At 56.4% G+C, this 23365-nt stretch overlaps 2 protein-coding genes across 5 annotated transcripts in view; one reads left to right on the forward strand and one right to left on the reverse strand.

Annotated features, from left to right (window-relative positions):
- LOC138350668 (uncharacterized) overlaps positions 1-23365 on the reverse strand; it is a 625641-nt gene that overhangs the window by 327472 nt on the left and 274804 nt on the right. The gene's annotated exons all lie outside the window — the stretch shown is intronic.
- Positions 14534-23365, forward strand: part of LOC138350667 (uncharacterized) — a 100633-nt gene continuing 91801 nt past the window's right edge. The window contains exon 1 of the mRNA XM_069301846.1: positions 14534-14621. The gene's annotated coding sequence lies outside the window, so the exon portion shown is untranslated. The remainder of the gene's footprint in view (positions 14622-23365) is intronic.

Here is a 23365-nt window from a genome sequence, read left to right on the forward strand (position 1 = left end):
TGATGGGAGACATACACACTGTGGGAGCGCCCAGCGTGGGAGCCCTGGTCATGGTGGGAGACAGACACACTGTGGGAGCACCCAGCGTGGGAGCCCTGGTCATGGTGGGAGACATACACACTGTGGGAGCGCCCAGCGTGGGAGCCCTGGTCATGGTGGGAGACATACACACTGCGGGAGCGCCCAACGTGGAACCCTGGTCATGGTGGGAGACATACACACTGTGGGAGCGCCCAGCGTAGGAGCCCTGGTCATGGTGGGAGACATACACACTCTGGGAGCCCCCAGCGTGGGAGCCCTGGTCATGGTGGGCGACATACACACTGTGGGAGCCTGGTCATGGTGGGAGACATACACACTCTGGGAGCCCCCAGCGTGGGAGCCCTGGTCATGGTGGGAGACATACACACTGTGGGAGCCTGGTCATGGTGGGAGACATACACACTGTGGGAGCGCCCAGAGTGGGAGCCCTGGTCATGGTGGGAGACATACACACTGTGGGAGCGCCAACCGTTGGAGCCTGGTCCTGGTGGGAGACATGCACACTGTGGGAGCCTGGTCATGGTGGGAGACATACACACTGTGGGAGCCCTGGTCATGGTGGGAGACATACACACTGTGGGAGCCTGGTCATGGTGGGAGACATACACACTGTGGGAGCCTGGTCATGGTGAGAGACATACACACTGTGGGAGCCTGGTCATGGTGGGAGACATACACACTGTGTGAGCCCTGGTCATGGTGGGAGACATACTGACTGTGGGAGCGCCCAACGTGGGAGCCCTGGTCGTGGTGAGAGACATACACACTCTGGGAGCCCTGGTCATGGTAGGAGACATACACACTGTGGGAGCGCTCAACGTGGGAGCCCTGGTCATGGTGGGAGCCATACATATTGTGGCAGCGCCCAGCTTGGGAGCCCTGGTCATGGTGGGAGACATACACACTGTGGGAGCGCTCAACGTGGGAGCCCCGGTCATGGTGGGAGCCATACATATTGTGGGAGCGCCCAGCTTGGGAGCCCTGGTCATGGTGGGAGACATACACACTGTGGGAGCGCCCAGCGTGGGAGCCCTGGTCATGGTGGGAGACATACACACTCTGGGAGCCCTGGTCATGGTGGGAGACATACACACTGTGGGAGCGCCCAGCGTGGGAGCCCTGGTCATAGTGGGAGACATACACACTGTGGGAGCGCCAAGCGTGGGAGCCCTGGTCATGGTGGGAGACATACACACTATGGGAGGGCCCAGCGTGGGAGCCCTGGTCATGGTGGGAGACATACACACTGTGGGAGCGCCCAGCGTGGGAGCCCTGGTCATGGTGGGAGACATACACACAATGGGAGCGCCCAGCATGGGAGCCCTGGTCATGGTGGGAGACATACACACCGTGGGAGCGCCCAGCGTGGGAGCCCTGGTCATGGTGGGAGACATGCACACTGTGGGAGCGCCCAGCGTGGGTGCCCTGGTCATGGTGGGAGACATACACACCGTGGGAGCACCCAGCGTGGGAGCCCTGGTCATGGTGGGAGACATACACACTGTGGGAGCCCTGGTCATGGTGGGAGACATACACACTGTGGGAGCCCTGGTCATGGGGGGAGACATACACACTGTGGGAGCGCCCAGCGTGGGAGCCCTGGTCATGGTGGGAGACAGACACACTGTGGGAGCGCCCAGCGTGGGAGCCCTGGTCATGGTGGGAGACATACACACTGTGAGAGCGCCCAGCGTGGGAGCCCTGGTCATGGTGGGAGAGATGCACACTGTGGGAGCGCCCAGCGTGGGAGCCCTGGTCATGGTGGGAGACATACACACTGTGGGAGCCCTGGTCATGGTGGGAGCCATATATATTGTGGGAGCGCAGAGCGTGGGAGCCCTGGTCATGGTGGAGACATACACACTGTGGGAGCGCCCAGCGTGGGAGCCCTGGTCATGGTGGGAGACATACACACTGTGGGAGCCCTGGTCATGGTAGGAGACATACACACTGTTGGAGCACCCAGCGTGGGAGCCCTGGTCATGGTGGGAGACATACACACTGTGGGAGCGCCCAGCGTGGGAGCCCTGGTTATGGTGGGAGACATACACACTGTGGGAGCCCTGGTCATGGTGGAGACATACACACTGTGGGAGCACCCAGCGTGGGAGCCCTGGTCATGGTGGGAGACATACACACTGTGGGAACGCCCAGCGTGGGAGCCCTGGTCATAGTGTGAGACATACACACTGTGGGAGCTCACAGCGTGGGAGCCCTGGACATGGTGTGAGACATACACACACTGTGGGAGCGCCCTGGGTGGGAGCCCTGGTCATGGTGGGAGACATACACACTGTGGGAGCGCCCTGCGTGGGAACCCTGGTCATGGTGGCAGACATACACACTGTGGGAGCGCCCAGCGTGGGAGCCCTAGTCATGATGGGAGACATACACACTGTGGGAGCGCCCATCGTGGGAGCCCTGGTCATGGTGGGAGACATACACACTGCGGGAGCGCCCAGCGTGGGAGCCCTGGTCATGGTGGGAGACATACACACAGTGGGAGCGCCCAGCGTGGGAGCCCTGGTCATGGTGGGAGACATACACACTCTGGGAGCCCCCAGCGTGGGAGCCCTGGTCATGGTGGGAGACATACACACTCTGGGAGCCTGGTCATGGTGGGAGACAGACACACTGTGGGAGCACCCAGCGTGGGAGCCCTGGTCATGGTGGGAGACAGACACACTGTGGGAGCACCCAGCATGGGAGCCCTGGTCATGGTGGGAGACATACACACTGTGAGAGCGCCCAGCGTGGGAGCCCTGGTCATGGTGGGAGACATACACACTGCGGGAGCCCCCAGCGTGGGAGCCCTGGTCATGGTGGGAGACATACACACTGTGGGAGCCTGGTTATGGTGGGAGACATACACACTCTGGGAGCCCCCAGCGTGGGAGCCCTGGTCATGGTGGGAGACATACACACTGTGGGAGCGCCCAGCGTAGGAGCCCTGGTCATGGTGGGAGACATACACACTCTGGGAGCCCCCAGCGTGGGAGCCCTGGTCATATTGGGAGACATACACACTGTGGGAGCCTGGTCATGGTGGGAGACATACACACTCTGGGAGCCCCCAGCGTGGGAGCCCTGGTCATGGTGGGAGACATACACACTGTGGGAGCCTGGTCATGGTGGGAGACATACACACTGTGGGAGCCATGGTCATGGTGGGAGACATACACACTGTGGGAGCCTGGTCATGGTGGGAAACATACACACTGTGGGAGTGTCAAGCGTTGGAACCTGGTCCTGGTGGGAGACATACACACTGTGGGAGCCTGGTCATGGTGGGAGACATACACACTGTGGGAGCCATGGTCATGGTGGGAGACATACACACACTGTGGGAGCCTGGTCATGGTGGGAGACATACACACTGTGGGAGCCTGGTCATGGTGAGAGACATACACACTGTGGGAGCCTGGTCATGGTGGGAGACATACACACTGTGTGAGCCCTGGTCATGGTGGGAGACATACTGACTGTGGGAGTGCCCAACGTGGGAGCCCTGGTCATGGTGAGAGACATACACACTCTGGGAGCCCTGGTCATGGTGGGAGACATACACACTGTGGGAGCGCTCAACGTGGGAGCCCTGGTCATGGGAGGAGACATACACACTGTGGGAGCGCCCAGCGTGGGAGCCCTGGTCATAGTGGGAGACATACACACTGCTGGAGCGCCCAACGTGGGAGCCCTGGTCATGGTGGGAGACATACACACTGTTGGAGCGCCCAACGTAGGAGCCCTGGTCATGATGGGAGACATACACACTGTGGGAGCGCCCAACGTGGGAGCCCTGGTCATGGTGGGAGACATACACACTGTGGGAGCCCTGGTCATGGTGGGAGCCATACACACAGTGGGAGCGCCCAGCGTGGGAGCCCTGGTCATGGTGGGAGACATACACACTGTGGGAGCGCCCAGCGTGGGAGCCCTGGTCATGGTGGGAGACATACACACAGTGAGAGCGCCCAGCGTGGGAGCCCTGGTCATGGTGGGAGACATACACACTGTGGGAGCGCCCAGCGTGGGAGCCCTGGTCATGGTGGGAGACATACACACTGTGGGAGCCATGGTCATGGTGGGAGACATACACACTGTGGGAGCCTGGTCATGGTGGGAAACATACACACTGTGGGAGTGTCAAGCGCTGGAACCTGGTCCTGGTGGGAGACATACACACTGTGGGAGCCTGGTCATGGTGGGAGACATACACACTGTGGGAGCCATGGTAATGGTGGGAGACATACACACACTGTGGGAGCCTGGTCATGGTGGGAGACATACACACTGTGGGAGCCTGGTCATGGTGAGAGACATACACACTGTGGGAGCCTGGTCATGGTGGGAGACATACACACTGTGTGAGCCCTGGTCATGGTGGGAGACATACTGACTGTGGGAGCGCCCAACGTGGGAGCCCTGGTCATGGTGAGAGACATACACACTCTGGGAGCCCTGGTCATGGTGGGAGACATACACACTGTGGGAGCGCTCAACGTGGGAGCCCTGGTCATGGGAGGAGACATACACACTGTGGGAGCGCCCAGCGTGGGAGCCCTGGTCATAGTGGTAGACATACACACTGCTGGAGCGCCCAACGTGGGAGCCCTGGTCATGGTGGGAGACATACACACTGTTGGAGCGCCCAACGTAGGAGCCCTGGTCATGATGGGAGACATACACACTGTGGGAGCGCCCAACGTGGGAGCCCTGGTCATGGTGGGAGACATACACACTGTGGGAGCCCTGGTCATGGTGGGAGCCATACACACAGTGGGAGCGCCCAGCGTGGGAGCCCTGGTCATGGTGGGAGACATACACACTGTGGGAGCGCCCAGCGTGGGAGCCCTGGTCATGGTGGGAGACATACACACAGTGGGAGCGCCCAGCGTGGGAGCCCTGGTCATGGTGGGAGACATACACACTGTGGGAGCGCCCAGCGTGGGAGCCCTGGTCATGGTGGGAGACATACACACTGTGAGAGCGCCCAGCGTGGGAGCCCTGGTCATGGTGGGAGACATGCACACTGTGGGAGCGCCCAGCGTTGGAGCCCTGGTCATGGTGGGAGACATACACACTGTGGGAGCCCTGGTCATGGTGGGAGCCATACATATTGTGGGAGCGCAGAGCGTGGGAGCCCTGGTCATGGTGGAGATATACACACTGTGGGAGCGCCCAGCGTGGGAGCCCTGGTCATGGTGGGAGACATACACACTGTGGGAGCCCTGGTCATAGTAGGAGACATACACACTGTTGGAGCACCCAGCGTGGTTGCCCTGGTCATGGTGAGAGACATACACACTGTGGGAGCGCCCAGCGTGGGAGCCCTGGTCATGGTGGGAGACATACACACTGTGGGAGCCCTGGTCATGGTGGAGACATACACACTGTGGGAGCACCCAGCGTGGGAGCCCTGGTCATGGTGGGAGACATACACACTGTGGGAACGCCCAGCGTGGGAGCCCTGGTCATGGTGTGAGACATACACACTGTGCGAGCTCACAGCGTGGGAGCCCTGGACATGGTGTGAGACATACACACACTGTGGGAGCGCCCTGGGTGGGAGCCCTGGTCATGGTGGAAGACATACACACTGTGGGAGCGCTCAGCGTGGGAGCCCTGGTCATGGTGGGAGACATACACACTGTGGGAGCGTCCTGCGTGGGAACCCTGGTCATGGTGGGAGACATACACACTGTGGGAGCGCCTAGCGTGGGAGCCCTAGTCATGATGGGAGACATACACACTGTGGGAGCGCCCAGCGTGGGAGCCCTGGTCATGGTGGGAGACATACACACTGCGGGAGCGCCCAGCGTGGGAGCCTTGGTCATGGTGGGAGACATACACACTGCGGGAGCGCCCAGCGTGGGAGCCCTGGTCATGGTGGGAGACATACACACTCTGGGAGCCCCCAGCGTGGGAGCCCTGGTCATGGTGGGAGACATACACACTCTGGGAGCCTGGTCATGGTGGGAGACAGACACACTGTGGGAGCACCCAGCGTGGGAGCCCTGGTCATGGTGGGAGACAGACACACTGTGGGAGCACCCAGCGTGGGAGCCCTGGTCATGGTGGGAGACATACACACTGTGGGAGCGCCCAGCGTGGGAGCCCTGGTCATGGTGGAAGACATACACACTGTGGGAGCACCCAGCGTGGGAGCCCTGGTCATGGTGGGAGACATACACACTGTGGGAGCGCCCAGCGTGGGAGCCCTGGTCATGGTGGGAGACATACACACTGTGGGAGCCCCCAGCGCAGGAGCCCTGGTCATGGTGGGAGACATACACACTCTGGGAGCCCCCAGCGTAGGAGCCCTGGTCATGGTGGGAGACATGCACACTCTGGGAGCCCCCAGCGTGGGAGCCCTGGTCATGGTGGGAGACATACACACTGTGGGAGCCTGGTCATGGTGGGAGACATGCACACTCTGGGAGCCCCCAGCGTGGGAGCCCTGGTCATGGTGGGAGACATACACACTGTGGGAGCCTGGTCATGGTGGGAGACATACACACTGTGGGAGCGCCCAACGTGGGAGCCCTGGTCATGGTGGGAGACATACACACTGTGGGAGCCCTGGTCATGGTGGGAGCCATACACACAGTGGGAGCGCCCAGCGTGGGAGCCCTGGTCATGGTGGGAGACATACACACTGTGGGAGCGCCCAGCGTGGGAGCCCTGGTCATGGTGGGAGACATACACACAGTGGGAGCGCCCAGCGTGGGAGCCCTGGTCATGGTGGGAGACATACACACTGTGGGAGCGCCCAGCGTGGGAGCCCTGGTCATGGTGGGAGACATACACACTGTGGGAGCCATGGTCATGGTGGGAGACATACACACTGTGGGAGCCTGGTCATGGTGGGAAACATACACACTGTGGGAGTGTCAAGCGCTGGAACCTGGTCCTGGTGGGAGACATACACACTGTGGGAGCCTGGTCATGGTGGGAGACATACACACTGTGGGAGCCATGGTCATGGTGGGAGACATACACACACTGTGGGAGCCTGGTCATGGTGGGAGACATACACACTGTGGGAGCCTGGTCATGGTGAGAGACATACACACTGTGGGAGCCTGGTCATGGTGGGAGACATACACACTGTGTGAGCCCTGGTCATGGTGGGAGACATACTGACTGTGGGAGCGCCCAACGTGGGAGCCCTGGTCATGGTGAGAGACATACACACTCTGGGAGCCCTGGTCATGGTGGGAGACATACACAATGTGGGAGCGCTCAACGTGGGAGCCCTGGTCATGGGAGGAGACATACACACTGTGGGAGCGCCCAGCGTGGGAGCCCTGGTCATAGTGGGAGACATACACACTGCTGGAGCGCCCAACGTGGGAGCCCTGGTCATGGTGGGAGACATACACACTGTTGGAGCGCCCAACGTAGGAGCCCTGGTCATGATGGGAGACATACACACTGTGGGAGCGCCCAACGTGGGAGCCCTGGTCATGGTGGGAGACATACACACTGTGGGAGCCCTGGTCATGGTGGGAGCCATACACACAGTGGGAGCGCCCAGCGTGGGAGCCCTGGTCATGGTAGGAGACATACACACTGTGGGAGCGCCCAGCGTGGGAGCCCTGGTCATGGTGGGAGACATACACACAGTGGGAGCGCCCAGCGTGGGAGCCCTGGTCATGGTGGGAGACATACACACTGTGGGAGCGCCCAGCGTGGGAGCCCTTGTCATGGTGGGAGACATACACACTGTGAGAGCGCCCAGCGTGGGAGCCCTGGTCATGGTGGGAGACATGCACACTGTGGGAGCGCCCAGCGTGGGAGCCCTGGTCATGGTGGGAGACATACACACTGTGGGAGCCCTGGTCATGGTGGGAGCCATACATATTGTGGGAGCGCAGAGCGTGGGAGCCCTGGTCATGGTGGAGATATACACACTGTGGGAGCGCCCAGCGTGGGAGCCCTGGTCATGGTGGGAGACATACACACTGTGGGAGCCCTGGTCATAGTAGGAGACATACACACTGTTGGAGCACCCAGCGTGGTTGCCCTGGTCATGGTGAGAGACATACACACTGTGGGAGCGCCCAGCGTGGGAGCCCTGGTCATGGTGGGAGACATACACACTGTGGGAGCCCTGGTCATGGTGGAGACATACACACTGTGGGAGCACCCAGCGTGGGAGCCCTGGTCATGGTGGGAGACATACACACTGTGGGAACGCCCAGCGTGGGAGCCCTGGTCATGGTGTGAGACATACACACTGTGGGAGCTCACAGCGTGGGAGCCCTGGACATGGTGTGAGACATACACACACTGTGGGAGCGCCCTGGGTGGGAGCCCTGGTCATGGTGGAAGACATACACACTGTGGGAGCGCTCAGCGTGGGAGCCCTGGTCATGGTGGGAGACATACACACTGTGGGAGCGTCCTGCGTGGGAACCCTGGTCATGGTGGGAGACATACACACTGTGGGAGCGCCTAGCGTGGGAGCCCTAGTCATGATGGGAGACATACACACTGTGGGAGCGCCCAGCGTGGGAGCCCTGGTCATGGTGGGAGACATACACACTGCGGGAGCGCCCAGCGTGGGAGCCTTGGTCATGGTGGGAGACATACACACTGCGGGAGCGCCCAGCGTGGGAGCCCTGGTCATGGTGGGAGACATACACACTCTGGGAGCCCCCAGCGTGGGAGCCCTGGTCATGGTGGGAGACATACACACTCTGGGAGCCTGGTCATGGTGGGAGACAGACACACTGTGGGAGCACCCAGCGTGGGAGCCCTGGTCATGGTGGGAGACAGACACACTGTGGGAGCACCCAGCGTGGGAGCCCTGGTCATGGTGGGAGACATACACACTGTGGGAGCGCCCAGCGTGGGAGCCCTGGTCATGGTGGAAGACATACACACTGTGGGAGCACCCAGCGTGGGAGCCCTGGTCATGGTGGGAGACATACACACTGTGGGAGCGCCCAGCGTGGGAGCCCTGGTCATGGTGGGAGACATACACACTGTGGGAGCCCCCAGCGCAGGAGCCCTGGTCATGGTGGGAGACATACACACTCTGGGAGCCCCCAGCGTAGGAGCCCTGGTCATGGTGGGAGACATGCACACTCTGGGAGCCCCCAGCGTGGGAGCCCTGGTCATGGTGGGAGACATACACACTGTGGGAGCCTGGTCATGGTGGGAGACATGCACACTCTGGGAGCCCCCAGCGTGGGAGCCCTGGTCATGGTGGGAGACATACACACTGTGGGAGCCTGGTCATGGTGGGAGACATACACACTGTGGGAGCGCCCAGAGTGGGAGCCCTGGTCATGGTGGGAGACATACACACTGTGGGAGCGCCAAGCGTTGGAGCCTGGTCCTGGTGGGAGACATACACACTGTGGGAGCCTGGTCATGGTGGGAGACATACACACTGTGGGAGCCTGGTCATGGTGGGAGACATTCACACTGTGGGAGCCTGGTCATGGTGGGAGACATACACACTGTGGGAGCACCCAGCGTGGGAGCCCTGGTCATGGTGGGAGACATACACACTGTGGGAGCCTGGTCATGGTGGGAGACATACACACTGTGGGAGCACCCAGCGTGGGAGCCCTGGTCATGGTGAGAGACATACACACTGTGGGAGCGCCCAGCGTGGGAGCCCTGGTCATGGTGGGAGACATACACACTGTGGGAGCCCTGGTCATGGTGGAGACATACACACTGTGGGAGCACCCCGCGTGGGAGCCCTGGTCATGGTGGGAGACATACACACTGTGGGAACGCCCAGCGTGGGAGCCCTGGTCATGGTGTGAGACATACACACTGTGGGAGCTCACAGCGTGGGAGCCCTGGACATGGTGTGAGACATACACACACTGTGGGAGCGCCCTGGGTGGGAGCCCTGGTCATGGTGGAAGACATACACACTGTGGGAGCGCTCAGCGTGGGAGCCCTGGTCATGGTGGGAGACATACACACTGTGGGAGCGTCCTGCGTGGGAACCCTGGTCATGGTGGGAGACATACACACTGTGGGAGCGCCTAGCGTGGGAGCCCTAGTCATGATGGGAGACATACACACTGTGGGAGCGCCCAGCGTGGGAACCCTGGTCATGGTGGGAGACATACACACTGCGGGAGCGCCCAGCGTGGGAGCCTTGGTCATGGTGGGAGACATACACACTGCGGGAGCGCCCAGCGTGGGAGCCCTGGTCATGGTGGGAGACATACACACTCTGGGAGCCCCCAGCGTGGGAGCCCTGGTCATGGTGGGAGACATACACACTCTGGGAGCCTGGTCATGGTGGGAGACAGACACACTGTGGGAGCACCCAGCGTGGGAGCCCTGGTCATGGTGGGAGACAGACACACTGTGGGAGCACCCAGCGTGGGAGCCCTGGTCATGGTGGGAGACATACACACTGTGGGAGCGCCCAGCGTGGGAGCCCTGGTCATGGTGGAAGACATACACACTGTGGGAGCACCCAGCGTGGGAGCCCTGGTCATGGTGGGAGACATACACACTGTGGGAGCGCCCAGCGTGGGAGCCCTGGTCATGGTGGGAGACATACACACTGTGGGAGCCCCCAGCGCAGGAGCCCTGGTCATGGTGGGAGACATACACACTCTGGGAGCCCCCAGCGTAGGAGCCCTGGTCATGGTGGGAGACATGCACACTCTGGGAGCCCCCAGCGTGGGAGCCCTGGTCATGGTGGGAGACATACACACTGTGGGAGCCTGGTCATGGTGGGAGACATGCACACTCTGGGAGCCCCCAGCGTGGGAGCCCTGGTCATGGTGGGAGACATACACACTGTGGGAGCCTGGTCATGGTGGGAGACATACACACTGTGGGAGCGCCCAGAGTGGGAGCCCTGGTCATGGTGGGAGACATACACACTGTGGGAGCGCCAAGCGTTGGAGCCTGGTCCTGGTGGGAGACATACACACTGTGGGAGCCTGGTCATGGTGGGAGACATACACACTGTGGGAGCCATGGTCATGGTGGGAGACATACACACTGTGGGAGCCTGGTCATGGTGGGAGACATACACACTGTGGGAGCCTGGTCATGGTGGGAGACATACACACTGTGGGAGCCTGGTCATGGTGGGAGACATACACACTGTGTGAGCCCTGGTCATGGTGGGAGACATACTGACTGTGGGAGCGCCCAACGTGGGAGCCCTGGTCATGGTGAGAGACATACACACTCTGGGAGCCCTGGTCATGGTGGGAGACATACACACTGTGGGAGCGCTCAACGTGGGAGCCCTGGTCATGGTGGGAGCCATACATATTGTGGGAGCGCCCAGCTTGGGAGCCCTGGTCATGGTGGGAGACATACACACTGTGGGAGCGCTCAACGTGGGAGCCCTGGTCATGGTGGGAGCCATACATATTGTGGGAGCGCCCAGCGTGGGAGCCCTGGTCATGGTGGGAGACATACACACTGTGGGAGCGCCCAGCGTGGGAGCCCTGGTCATGGTGGGAGACATACACACTGTGGGAGCACCCAGCGTGGGAGCCCTGGTCATGGTGGGAGACATACTGTTACGGCCCTCTCGGGACGCAACGGGGTCCTTACTCTGATGTTGTTAGAGGAAGATATATGTATCCGTTCCCGAGCCAGTAGTGGCTATCAAGGGATGAGATCCGTGACGTAAGTAACTTAAAGGGAGTAGGGAAAGAAAGCTAAGAACTTAATATTATAATTACCATCACCGTTTTAAATATATAAAATAAATGAGTGCACAAAGGGGAGGGGTATTAACACTTTACAAGGGGATTAATCCTCAATCGATGTCTTCTACTGAAGACGCTGGTGCCATTACTCTCGGTGCCGAGTCCTTGGTGCTTTCTTAGTGGCCTCACGACGTGTCCTCTGAAAATGCCGAGCCTACCCGGGCCACAGGTCAGCCAAAACGCAGGTCCACTGGGGGCACCGTCGTGGAGGCCGTCAACCACACGTCCAGCTGGTCTGCTGGCAGGTACAGAGCCACTAAGGCTGGTACGGCCACTCCACGAACGATATAAGGGGTACGCCCTAGACAGGAGTCTTGAGTGATATCACAAATCACCCTCCTGTCCTCAATACCCCAGTGGATGATCGTCTCCAACAGTCGGTCCCGGGTAAATCCTTTCACTGCCACTCCACTGGCAGGCTAACACACCACAGTGTTCTTCCGGGGGGACGACGTCACAACAGCTGCAGCAAACTTCACAGTATGGAGACTGGCTGCCTCGGGTAGACTCACTCCACTTCCATCACAGTGGTCCCAGGTCGGCTCTGTAAGCAGACACGTCATCAATAACCGGGACACTAATACACCTTACTTACGGGCTCGGGCACAAACACCTGACGTATCCAGTCCATAGATGGCGCTGTCGTCGGAGCACCACCTCACCAGAGGTCAGGAGCGGCGGTGTTGAGCGCTGAACCAGACTGGAAACTGGTCCTCGAGGCCAGTACACGCTGTCCTCACCAGGTGTCGTCGTCCGTTTGGCGGGGGTTTCGGGAGCTGACCCACAGATGGCGTGTTTGTCACTGCTCCAGGCTCGGACGCTGGATCCGGGTTCGTAACACATACACACTGTGGGAGCGCCCAGCGTGGGAGCCCTGGTCATGGTGGGAGACATACACACTATGGGAGGGCCCAGCGTGGGAGCCCTGGTCATGGTGGGAGACATACACACTATGGGAGCGCCCAGCATGGGAGGTCTGGTCATGGTGGGAGACATACACACCGTGGGAGCGCCCAGCGTGGGAGCCCTGGTCATGGTGGGAGACATACACACTGTGGGAGCGCCCAGCGTGGGAGCCCTGGTCATGGTGGGAGACATACACACCGTGGGAGCCCTGGTCATGGTGGGAGACATGCACACTGTGGGAGCGCCCAGCGTGGGTGCCCTGGTCATGGTGGGAGACATACACACCGTGGGAGCACCCAGCGTGGGAGCCCTGGTCATGGTGGGAGACATACACACTGTGGGAGCGCCCAGCGTGGGAGCCCTGGTCATGGTGGGAGACATACACACTGCGGGAGCACCCAGCGTGGGAGCCCTGGTCATGGGGGGAGACATACACACAGTGGGAGCGCCCAGCGTGGGAGCCCTGGTCATGGTGGGAGACATACACACCGTGAGAGCACCCAGCGTGGGAGCCCTGGTCATGGGGGGAGACATACACACTGTGGGAGCGCCCAGCGTGGGAGCCCTGGTCATGGTGGGAGACATACACACTGTGGGAGCCCTGGTCATGGAGGGAGACATACACACTGTGGGAACGCCCAGCGTGGGAGCCCTGGTCATGGTGGGAGACATACACACTGTGGGAACGCCCAGCGTGGGAGCCCTGGTCATGGTGGGAGACATACACACTGTGGGAGCGCCCAGCGTGGGAGCTCTGGTCATGGTGGGAGACATACACACTGTGGGAGCCCTGGTCATGGAGGGAGACATACACACTGTGGGAACGCCCAGCGTGGGAGCCCTGGTCATGGTGGGAGACATACACACTGTGGGAACGCCCAGCGTGGGAGCTCTGGTCATGGTGGGAGGCATACACACTGTGGGAGCGCCCAGCGTGGGAGCCCTGGTCATGGTGGGGGACATACACACTGTGGGAGCGCCCAGCGTGGGAGCCCTGGTCATGGTGGGAGACATACACACTGTGGGAGCGCCCAGCGTGGGAGCCCTGGTCATGGTGGGAGACATACACACTGTGGGAGCCCTGGTCATGGTGGGAGACATACACACTGTGGGAGCCCTGGTCATGGTGGGAGACATACACACTGTGGGAGCGCCCAGCGTGGGAGCCCTGGTCATAGTGGGAGACATACACAATGTGGGAGCGCCCAGCGTGGGAGCCCTGGTCATGGTGGGAGACATACACACTGTGGGAGGGCCCAGCGTGGGAGCCCTGGTCATGGTGGGAGACATACACACTGTGGGAGCGCCCAGCGTGGGAGCCCTGGTCATGGTGGGAGACATACACACTGTGGGAGCGCCCAGCGTGGGAGCCCTGGTCATGGTGGGAGACCTACACACTGTGGGAGCGCCCAGCGTGGGAGCCCTGGTCATGGTGGGAGACATACACACTGTGGGAGCGCCCAGCGTGGGAGCCCTGGTCATGGTGGGAGACATACACACTGTGGGAGCGCCCAGCGTGGGAGCCCTGGTCATAGTGGGAGACATACACACTGTGGGAGCGCCCAGGGTGGGAGCCCTGGTCATGGTGGGAGACAGATAAGATAAACACCAACACGACTGATAAGATACATACCTACACACGTCCTCACCATAAGGAACGTGTAAGCTACTGACATTTACTGATAACATTTAAAACTTTGTATATTTTTAACTTTTAATATTTCCCATATAATATAATACATAATAACGTCATAACTCCACAACACGTGATGTTGCACTTGTGGGTAATATGCAGCCAGCATTATCAGCCATTATCGCTATCACTGTTATCAGTCTCTGGCGAATGTGTTCATATCTGTGTGTGTGGTGAACTTCCACACTTCCCAGTTGTTATTGATGGTTCCTCAGTGTGTTGTGGAACCTGAAGCTGGCCACTGTGTAGTGAACTACCAGGTTGTTGTGTTGTGTTGAGGAACCTGAAGCTGGCCACTGTGTAGTGAACTACCAGGTTGTTGTGTTGAGGAACCTGAAGCTGGCCACTGTGTAGTGAACTACCAGGTTGTTGTGTTGAGGAACCTGAAGCTGGTCACTGTGTAGTGAACTACCAGGTTGTTGTGTTGAGGAACCTGAAGCTGGCCACTGTGTAGTGAACTACCAGGTTGTTGTGTTGTGGAACCTGAAGCTGGCCACTGTGTAGTGAACTACCAGGTTGTTGTGTTGAGGAACCTGAAGCTGGCCACTGTGTAGTGAACTACCTGGTTGTTGTGTTGAGGAACCTGAAGCTGGCCACTGTGTAGTGAACTACCAGGTTGTTGTGTTGAGGAACCTGAAGCTGGCCACTGTGTAGTGAACTACCAGGTTGTTGTGTTGTGTTGAGGAACCTGAAGCTGGCCACTGTGTAGTGAACTACCAGGTTGTTGTGTTGAGGAACCTGAAGCTGGTCACTGTGTAGTGAACTACCAGGTTGTTGTGTTGTGTTGAGGAACCTGAAGCTGGTCACTGTGTAGTGAACTACCAGGTTGTTGTGTTGTGTTGAGGAACCTGAAGCTGGCCACTGTGTAGTGAACTACCAGGTTGTTGTGTTGAGGAACCTGAAGCTGGCCACTGTGTAGTGAACTACCAGGTTGTTGTGTTGAGGAACCTGAAGCTGGCCACTGTGTAGTGAACTACCAGGTTGTTGTGTTGAGGAACCTGAAGCTGGCCACTGTGTAGTGAACTACCTGGTTGTTGTGTTGAGGAACCTGAAGCTGGCCACTGTGTAGTGAACTACCAGGTTGTTGTGTTGAGGAACCTGAAGCTGGTCACTGTGTAGTGAACTACCAGGTTGTTGTGTTGAGGAACCTGAAGCTGGTCACTGTGTAGTGAACTACCAGGTTGTTGTGTTGAGGAACCTGAAGCTGACCACTGTGTAGTGAACTACCAGGTTGTTGTGTTGAGGAACCTGAAGCTGGTCACTGTGTAGTGAACTACCAGGTTGTTGTGTTGTGTTGAGGAACCTGAAGCTGGCCACTGTGTAGTGAACTACCAGGTTGTTGTGTTGTGGAACCTGAAGCTGGCCACTGTGTAGTGAACTACCAGGTTGTTGTGTTGAGGAACCTGAAGCTGGCCACTGTGTAGTGAACTACCAGGTTGTTGTGTTGTGTTGAGGAACCTGAAGCTGGTCACTGTGTAGTGAACTACCAGGTTGTTGTGTTGAGGAACCTGAAGCTGGCCACTGTGTAGTGAACTACCAGGTTGTTGTGTTGAGGAACCTGAAGCTGGTCACTGTGTAGTGAACTACCAGGTTGTTGTGTTGAGGAACCTGAAGCTGGTCACTGTGTAGTGAACTACCAGGTTGTTGTGTTGAGGAACCTGAAGCTGGCCACTGTGTAGTGAACTACCAGGTTGTTGTGTTGAGGAACCTGAAGCTGGCCACTGTGTAGTGAACTACCAGGTTGTTGTGTTGAGGAACCTGAAGCTGGTCACTGTGTAGTGAACTACCAGGTTGTTGTGTTGAGGAACCTGAAGCTGGTCACTGTGTAGTGAACTACCAGGTTGTTGTGTTGTGTTGTGGAACCTGAAGCTGGCCACTGTGTAGTGAACTACCAGGTTGTTGTGTTGTGTTGAGGAACCTGAAGCTGGCCACTGTGTAGTGAACTACCAGGTTGTTGTGTTGAGGAACCTGAAGCTGGCCACTGTGTAGTGAACTACCAGGTTGTTGTGTTGTGTTGAGGAACCTGAAGCTGGCCACTGTGTAGTGAACTACCAGGTTGTTGTGTTGAGGAACCTGAAGCTGGTCACTGTGTAGTGAACTACCAGGTTGTTGTGTTGTGTTGAGGAACCTGAAGCTGGCCACTGTGTAGTGAACTACCAGGTTGTTGTGTTGAGGAACCTGAAGCTGGTCACTGTGTAGTGAACTACCAAGTTGTTGTGTTGTGTTGAGGAACCTGAAGCTGGCCACTGTGTAGTGAACTACCAGGTTGTTGTGTTGAGGAACCTGAAGCTGGCCACTGTGTAGTGAACTACCAGGTTGTTGTGTTGAGGAACCTGAAGCTGGCCACTGTGTAGTGAACTACCAGGTTGTTGAGTTGTGGAACCTGAAGCTGGCCACTGTGTAGTGAACTACCAGGTTGTTGTGTTGAGGAACCTGAAGCTGGCCACTGTGTAGTGAACTACCAGGTTGTTGTGTTGTGGAACCTGAAGCTGGCCACTGTGTAGTGAACTACCAGGTTGTTGTGTTGTGTTGAGGAACCTGAAGCTGGCCACTGTGTAGTGAACTACCAGGTTGTTGTGTTGTGGAACCTGAAGCTGGCCACTGTGTAGTGAACTACCTGGTTGTTGTGTTGAGGAACCTGAAGCTGGCCACTGTGTAGTGAACTACCAGGTTGTTGTGTTGTGTTGAGGAACCTGAAGCTGGCCACTGTGTAGTGAACTACCAGGTTGTTGTGTTGAGGAACCTGAAGCTGGCCACTGTGTAGTGAACTACCAGGTTGTTGTGTTGTGTTGAGGAACCTGAAGCTGGCCACTGTGTAGTGAACTACCAGGTTGTTGTGTTGTGGAACCTGAAGCTGGTCACTGTGTAGTGAACTACCAGGTTGTTGTGTTGAGGAACCTGAACCTGGTCACTGTGTAGTGAACTACCAGGTTGTTGTGTTGTGTTGAGGAACCTGAAGCTGGTCACTGTGTAGTGAACTACCAGGTTGTTGTGTTGAGGAACCTGAAGCTGGTCACTGTGTAGTGAACTACCAGGTTGTTGTGTTGTGTTGAGGAACCTGAAGCTGGTCACTGTGTAGTGAACTACCAGGTTGTTGTGTTGTGGAACCTGAAGCTGGCCACTGTGTAGTGAACTACCAGGTTGTTGTGTTGAGGAACCTGAAGCTGGCCACTGTGTAGTGAACTACCAGGTTGTTGTGTTGTGGAACCTGAAGCTGGCCACTGTGTAGTGAACTACCAGGTTGTTGTGTTGTGTTGAGGAACCTGAAGCTGGCCACTGTGTAGTGAACTACCAGGTTGTTGTGTTGAGGAACCTGAAGCTGGCCACTGTGTAGTGAACTACCAGGTTGTTGTGTTGAGGAACCTGAAGCTGGCCACTGTGTAGTGAACTACCAGGTTGTTGTGTTGTGTTGAGGAACCTGAAGCTGGTCACTGTGTAGTGAACTACCAGGTTGTTGTGTTGTGTTGAGGAACCTGAAGCTGGCCACTGTGTAGTGAACTACCAGGTTGTTGTGTTGAGGAACCTGAAGCTGGCCACTGTGTAGTGAACTACCAGGTTGTTGTGTTGTGTTGAGGAACCTGAAGCTGGCCACTGTGTAGTGAACTACCAGGTTGTTGTGTTGAGGAACCTGAAGCTGGCCACTGTGTAGTGAACTACCAGGCTGTTGTGTTGAGGAACCTGAAGCTGGCCACTGTGTAGTGAACTACCAGGTTGTTGTGTTGAGGAACCTGAAGCTGGCCACTGTGTAGTGAACTACCAGGTTGTTGTGTTGAGGAACCTGAAGCTGGCCACTGTGTAGTGAACTACCAGGTTGTTGTGTTGTGTTGTGGAACCTGAAGCTGGCCACTGTGTAGTGAACTACCAGGTTGTTGTGTTGTGTTGTGGAACCTGAAGCTGGCCACTGTGTAGTGAACTACCAGGTTGTTGTGTTGAGGAACCTGAAGCTGGTCACTGTGTAGTGAACTACCAGGTTGTTGTGTTGTGTTGAGGAACCTGAAGCTGGCCACTGTGTAGTGAACTACCAGGTTGTTGTGTTGTGTTGTGGAACCTGAAGCTGGCCACTGTGTAGTGAACTACCAGGTTGTTGTGTTGAGGAACCTGAAGCTGGTCACTGTGTAGTGAACTACCAGGTTGTTGTGTTGTGTTGAGGAACCTGAAGCTGGTCACTGTGTAGTGAACTACCAGGTTGTTGTGTTGAGGAACCTGAAGCTGGTCACTGTGTAGTGAACTACCAGGTTGTTGTGTTGAGGAACCTGAAGCTGGCCACTGTGTAGTGAACTACCAGGTTGTTGTGTTGTGTTGAGGAACCTGAAGCTGGTCACTGTGTAGTGAACTACCAGGTTGTTGTGTTGTGTTGAGGAACCTGAAGCTGGTCACTGTGTAGTGAACTACCAGGTTGTTGTGTTGTGTTGAGGAACCTGAAGCTGGCCACTGTGTAGTGAACTACCAGGTTGTTGTGTTGTGGAACCTGAAGCTGGCCACTGTGTAGTGAACTACCAGGTTGTTGTGTTGAGGAACCTGAAGCTGGCCACTGTGTAGTGAACTACCAGGTTGTTGTGTTGAGGAACCTGAAGCTGGCCACTGTGTAGTGAACTACCAGGTTGTTGTGTTGAGGAACCTGAAGTTGGCCACTGTGTAGTGAACTACCAGGTTGTTGTGTTGTGTTGAGGAACCTGAAGCTGGCCACTGTGTAGTGAACTACCAGGTTGTTGTGTTGTGTTGAGGAACCTGAAGCTGGCCACTGTGTTGTGAGCTACCAGGTTGTTGTGTTGTGTTGTGGAACCTGAAGCTGGCCACTGTGTAGTGAACTACCAGGTTGTTGTGTTGTGTTGAGGAACCTGAAGCTGGTCACTGTGTAGTGAACTACCAGGTTGTTGTGTTGAGGAACCTGAAGCTGGCCATTGTGTAGTGAACTACCAGGTTGTTGTGTTGAGGTACCGGAAGCTGGCCACTGTGTAGTGAACTACCAGGTTGTTGTGTTGTGTTGAGGAACCTGAAGCTGGCCACTGTGTAGTGAACTACCAGGTTGTTGTGTTGAGGAACCTGAAGCTGGCCACTGTGTAGTGAACTACCAGGTTGTTGTGTTGAGGAACCTGAAGCTGGCCACTGTGTAGTGAACTACCAGGTTGTTGTGTTGAGGAACCTGAAGCTGGCCACTGTGTAGTGAACTACCAGGTTGTTGTGTTGTGGAACCTGAAGCTGGCCACTGTGTAGTGAACTACCAGGTTGTTGTGTTGTGTTGAGGAACCTGAAGCTGGCCACTGTGTAGTGAACTACCAGGTTTTTGTGTTGAGGAACCTGAAGCTGGCCGCTGTGTAGTGAACTACCAGGTTGTTGTGTTGTGGAACCTGAAGCTGGCCACTGTGTAGTGAACTACCAGGTTGTTGTGTTGAGGAACCTGAAGCTGGCCACTGTGTAGTGAACTACCAGGTTGTTGTGTTGAGGAACCTGAAGCTGGCCACTGTGTAGTGAACTACCAGGTTGTTGTGTTGAGGAACCTGAAGCTGGCCACTGTGTAGTGAACTACCAGGTTGTTGTGTTCAGGAACCTGAAGCTGGTCACTGTGTAGTGAACTACCAGGTTGTTGTGTTGAGGAACCTGAAGCTAGTCACTGTGTAGTGAACTACCAGGTTGTTGTGTTGAGGAACCTGAAGCTGGTCACTGTGTAGTGAACTACCAGGTTGTTGTGTTGTGTTGAGGAACCTGAAGCTGGCCACTGTGTAGTGAACTACCAGGTTGTTGTGTTGTGGAACCTGAAGCTGGCCACTGTGTAGTGAACTACCAGGTTGCTGTGTTGAGGAACCTGAAGCTGGCCACTGTGTAGTGAACTACCAGGTTGTTGTGTTGTGTTGAGGAACCTGAAGCTGGCCACTGTGTAGTGAACTACCAGGTTGTTGTGTTGAGGAACCTGAAGCTGGTCACTGTGTAGTGAACTACCAGGTTGTTGTGTTGTGGAACCTGAAGCTGGCCACTGTGTAGTGAACTACCAGGTTGTTGTGTTGAGGAACCTGAAGCTGGCCACTGTGTAGTGAACTACCAGGTTGTTGTGTTGTGGAACCTGAAGCTGGCCACTGTGTAGTGAACTACCAGGTTGTTGTGTTGAGGAACCTGAAGCTGGCCACTGTGTAGTGAACTACCAGGTTGTTGTGTTGTGTTGAGGAACCTGAAGCTGGCCACTGTGTAGTGAACTACCAGGTTGTTGTGTTGTGGAACCTGAAGCTGGCCACTGTGTAGTGAACTACCAGGTTGTTGTGTTGAGGAACCTGAAGCTGGCCACTGTGTAGTGAACTACCAGGTTGTTGTGTTGTGTTGAGGAACCTGAAGCTGGCCACTGTGTAGTGAACTACCAGGTTGTTGTGTTGTGGAACCTGAAGCTGGTCACTCTGTAGTGAACTACCAGGTTGTTGTGTTGAGGAACCTGAAGCTGGTCACTGTGTAGTGAACTACCAGGTTGTTGTGTTGTGTTGAGGAACCTGAAGCTGGCCACTGTGTAGTGAACTACCAGGTTGTTGTGTTGTGGAACCTGAAGCTGGCCACTGTGTAGTGAACTACCAGGTTGTTGTGTTGTGGAACCTGAAGCTGGCCACTGTGTAGTGAACTACCAGGTTGTTGTGTTGAGGAACCTGAAGCTGGCCACTGTGTAGTGAACTACCAGGTTGTTGTGTTGTGGAACCTGAAGCTGGCCACTGTGTAGTGAACTACCAGGTTGTTGTGTTGAGGAACCTGAAGCTGGCCACTGTGTAGTGAACTACCAGGTTGTTGTGTTGAGGAACCTGAAGCTGGCCACTGTGTAGTGAACTACCAGGTTGTTGTGTTGAGGAACCTGAAGCTGGCCACTGTGTAGTGAACTACCAGGTTGTTGTGTTGTGGAACCTGAAGCTGGCCACTGTGTAGTGAACTACCAGGTTGTTGTGTTGTGTTGAGGAACCTGAAGCTGGCCACTGTGTAGTGAACTACCTGGTTGTTGTGTTGTGTTGAGGAACCTGAAGCTGGCCACTGTGTAGTGAACTACCAGGTTGTTGTGTTGAGGAACCTGAAGCTGGCCACTGTGTAGTGAACTACCAGGTTGTTGTGGTGAGGAACCTGAAGCTGGCCACTGTGTAGTGAACTACCAGGTTGTTGTGTTGAGGAACCTGAAGCTGGCCACTGTGTAGTGAACTACCAGGTTGTTGTGTTGAGGAACCTGAAGCTGGCCACTGTGTAGTGAACTACCAGGTTGTTGTGTTGAGGAACCTGAAGCTGGCCACTGTGTAGTGAACTACCAGGTTGTTGTGTTGAGGAACCTGAAGCTGGCCACTGTGTAGTGAACTACCAGGTTGTTGTGTTGAGGAACCTGAAGCTGGCCACTGTGTAGTGAACTACCAGGTTGTTGTGTTGAGGAACCTGAAGCTGGCCACTGTGTAGTGAACTACCAGGTTGTTGTGTTGAGGAACCTGAAGCTGGCCACTGTGTAGTGAACTACCAGGTTGTTGTGTTGAGGAACCTGAAGCTGGCCACTGTGTAGTGAACTACCAGGTTGTTGTGTTGAGGAACCTGAAGCTGGCCACTGTGTAGTGAACTACCAGGTTGTTGTGTTGAGGAACCTGAAGCTGGCCACTGTGTAGTGAACTACCAGGTTGTTGTGTTGAGGAACCTGAAGCTGGCCACTGTGTAGTGAACTACCAGGTTGTTGTGTTGAGGAACCTGAAGCTGGCCACTGTGTAGTGAACTACCAGGTTGTTGTGTTGAGGAACCTGAAGCTGGCCACTGTGTAGTGAACTACCATGGTTGTTGTGTGTGTTGAGGAACCTGAAGCTGGCCACTGTGTAGTGAACTACCAGGTTGTTGTGTTGTGTTGAGGAACCTGAAGCTGGCCACTGTGTAGTGAACTACCAGGTTGTTGTGTTGAGGAACCTGAAGCTGGCCACTGTGTAGTGAACTACCAGGTTGTTGTGTTGAGGAACCTGAAGCTGGTCCACTGTGTAGTGAACTACCAGGTTGTTGTGTTGTTGAGGAACCTGAAGCTGGCCACTGTGTAGTGAACTACCAGGTTGTTGTGTTGTGGAACCTGAAGCTGGCCACTGTGTAGTGAACTACCAGGTTGTTGTGTTGAGGAACCTGAAGCTGGCCACTGTGTAGTGAACTACCAGGTTGTTGTGTTGAGGAACCTGAAGCTGGCCACTGTGTAGTGAACTACCAGGTTGTTGTGTTGTGGAACCTGAAGCTGGCCACTGTGTAGTGAACTACCAGGTTGTTGTGTTGAGGAACCTGAAGCTGGCCACTGTGTAGTGAACTACCAGGTTGTTGTGTTGAGGAACCTGAAGCTGGCCACTGTGTAGTGAACTACCAGGTTGTTGTGTTGAGGAACCTGAAGCTGGCCACTGTGTAGTGAACTACCAGGTTGTTGTGTTGTGGAACCTGAAGCTGGCCACTGTGTAGTGAACTACCAGGTTGTTGTGTTGTGTTGAGGAACCTGAAGCTGGCCACTGTGTAGTGAACTACCAGGTTGTTGTGTTGTGTTGAGGAACCTGAAGCTGGCCACTGTGTAGTGAACTACCAGGTTGTTGTGTTGAGGAACCTGAAGCTGGCCACTGTGTAGTGAACTACCAGGTTGTTGTGTTGAGGAACCTGAAGCTGGCCACTGTGTAGTGAACTACCAGGTTGTTGTGTTGAGGAACCTGAAGCTGGCCACTGTGTAGTGAACTACCAGGTTGTTGTGTTGAGGAACCTGAAGCTGGCCACTGTGTAGTGAACTACCAGGTTGTTGTGTTGAGGAACCTGAAGCTGGCCACTGTGTAGTGAACTACCAGGTTGTTGTGTTGAGGAACCTGAAGCTGGCCACTGTGTAGTGAACTACCAGGTTGTTGTGTTGAGGAACCTGAAGCTGGCCACTGTGTAGTGAACTACCAGGTTGTTGTGTTGAGGAACCTGAAGCTGGCCACTGTGTAGTGAACTACCAGGTTGTTGTGTGTTGAGGAACCTGAAGCTGGCCACTGTGTAGTGAACTACCAGGTTGTTGTGTTGA

Source organism: Procambarus clarkii, chromosome 46, assembly GCF_040958095.1.
Source record: "Procambarus clarkii isolate CNS0578487 chromosome 46, FALCON_Pclarkii_2.0, whole genome shotgun sequence".
NCBI lineage: Eukaryota > Metazoa > Arthropoda > Malacostraca > Decapoda > Cambaridae > Procambarus > Procambarus clarkii.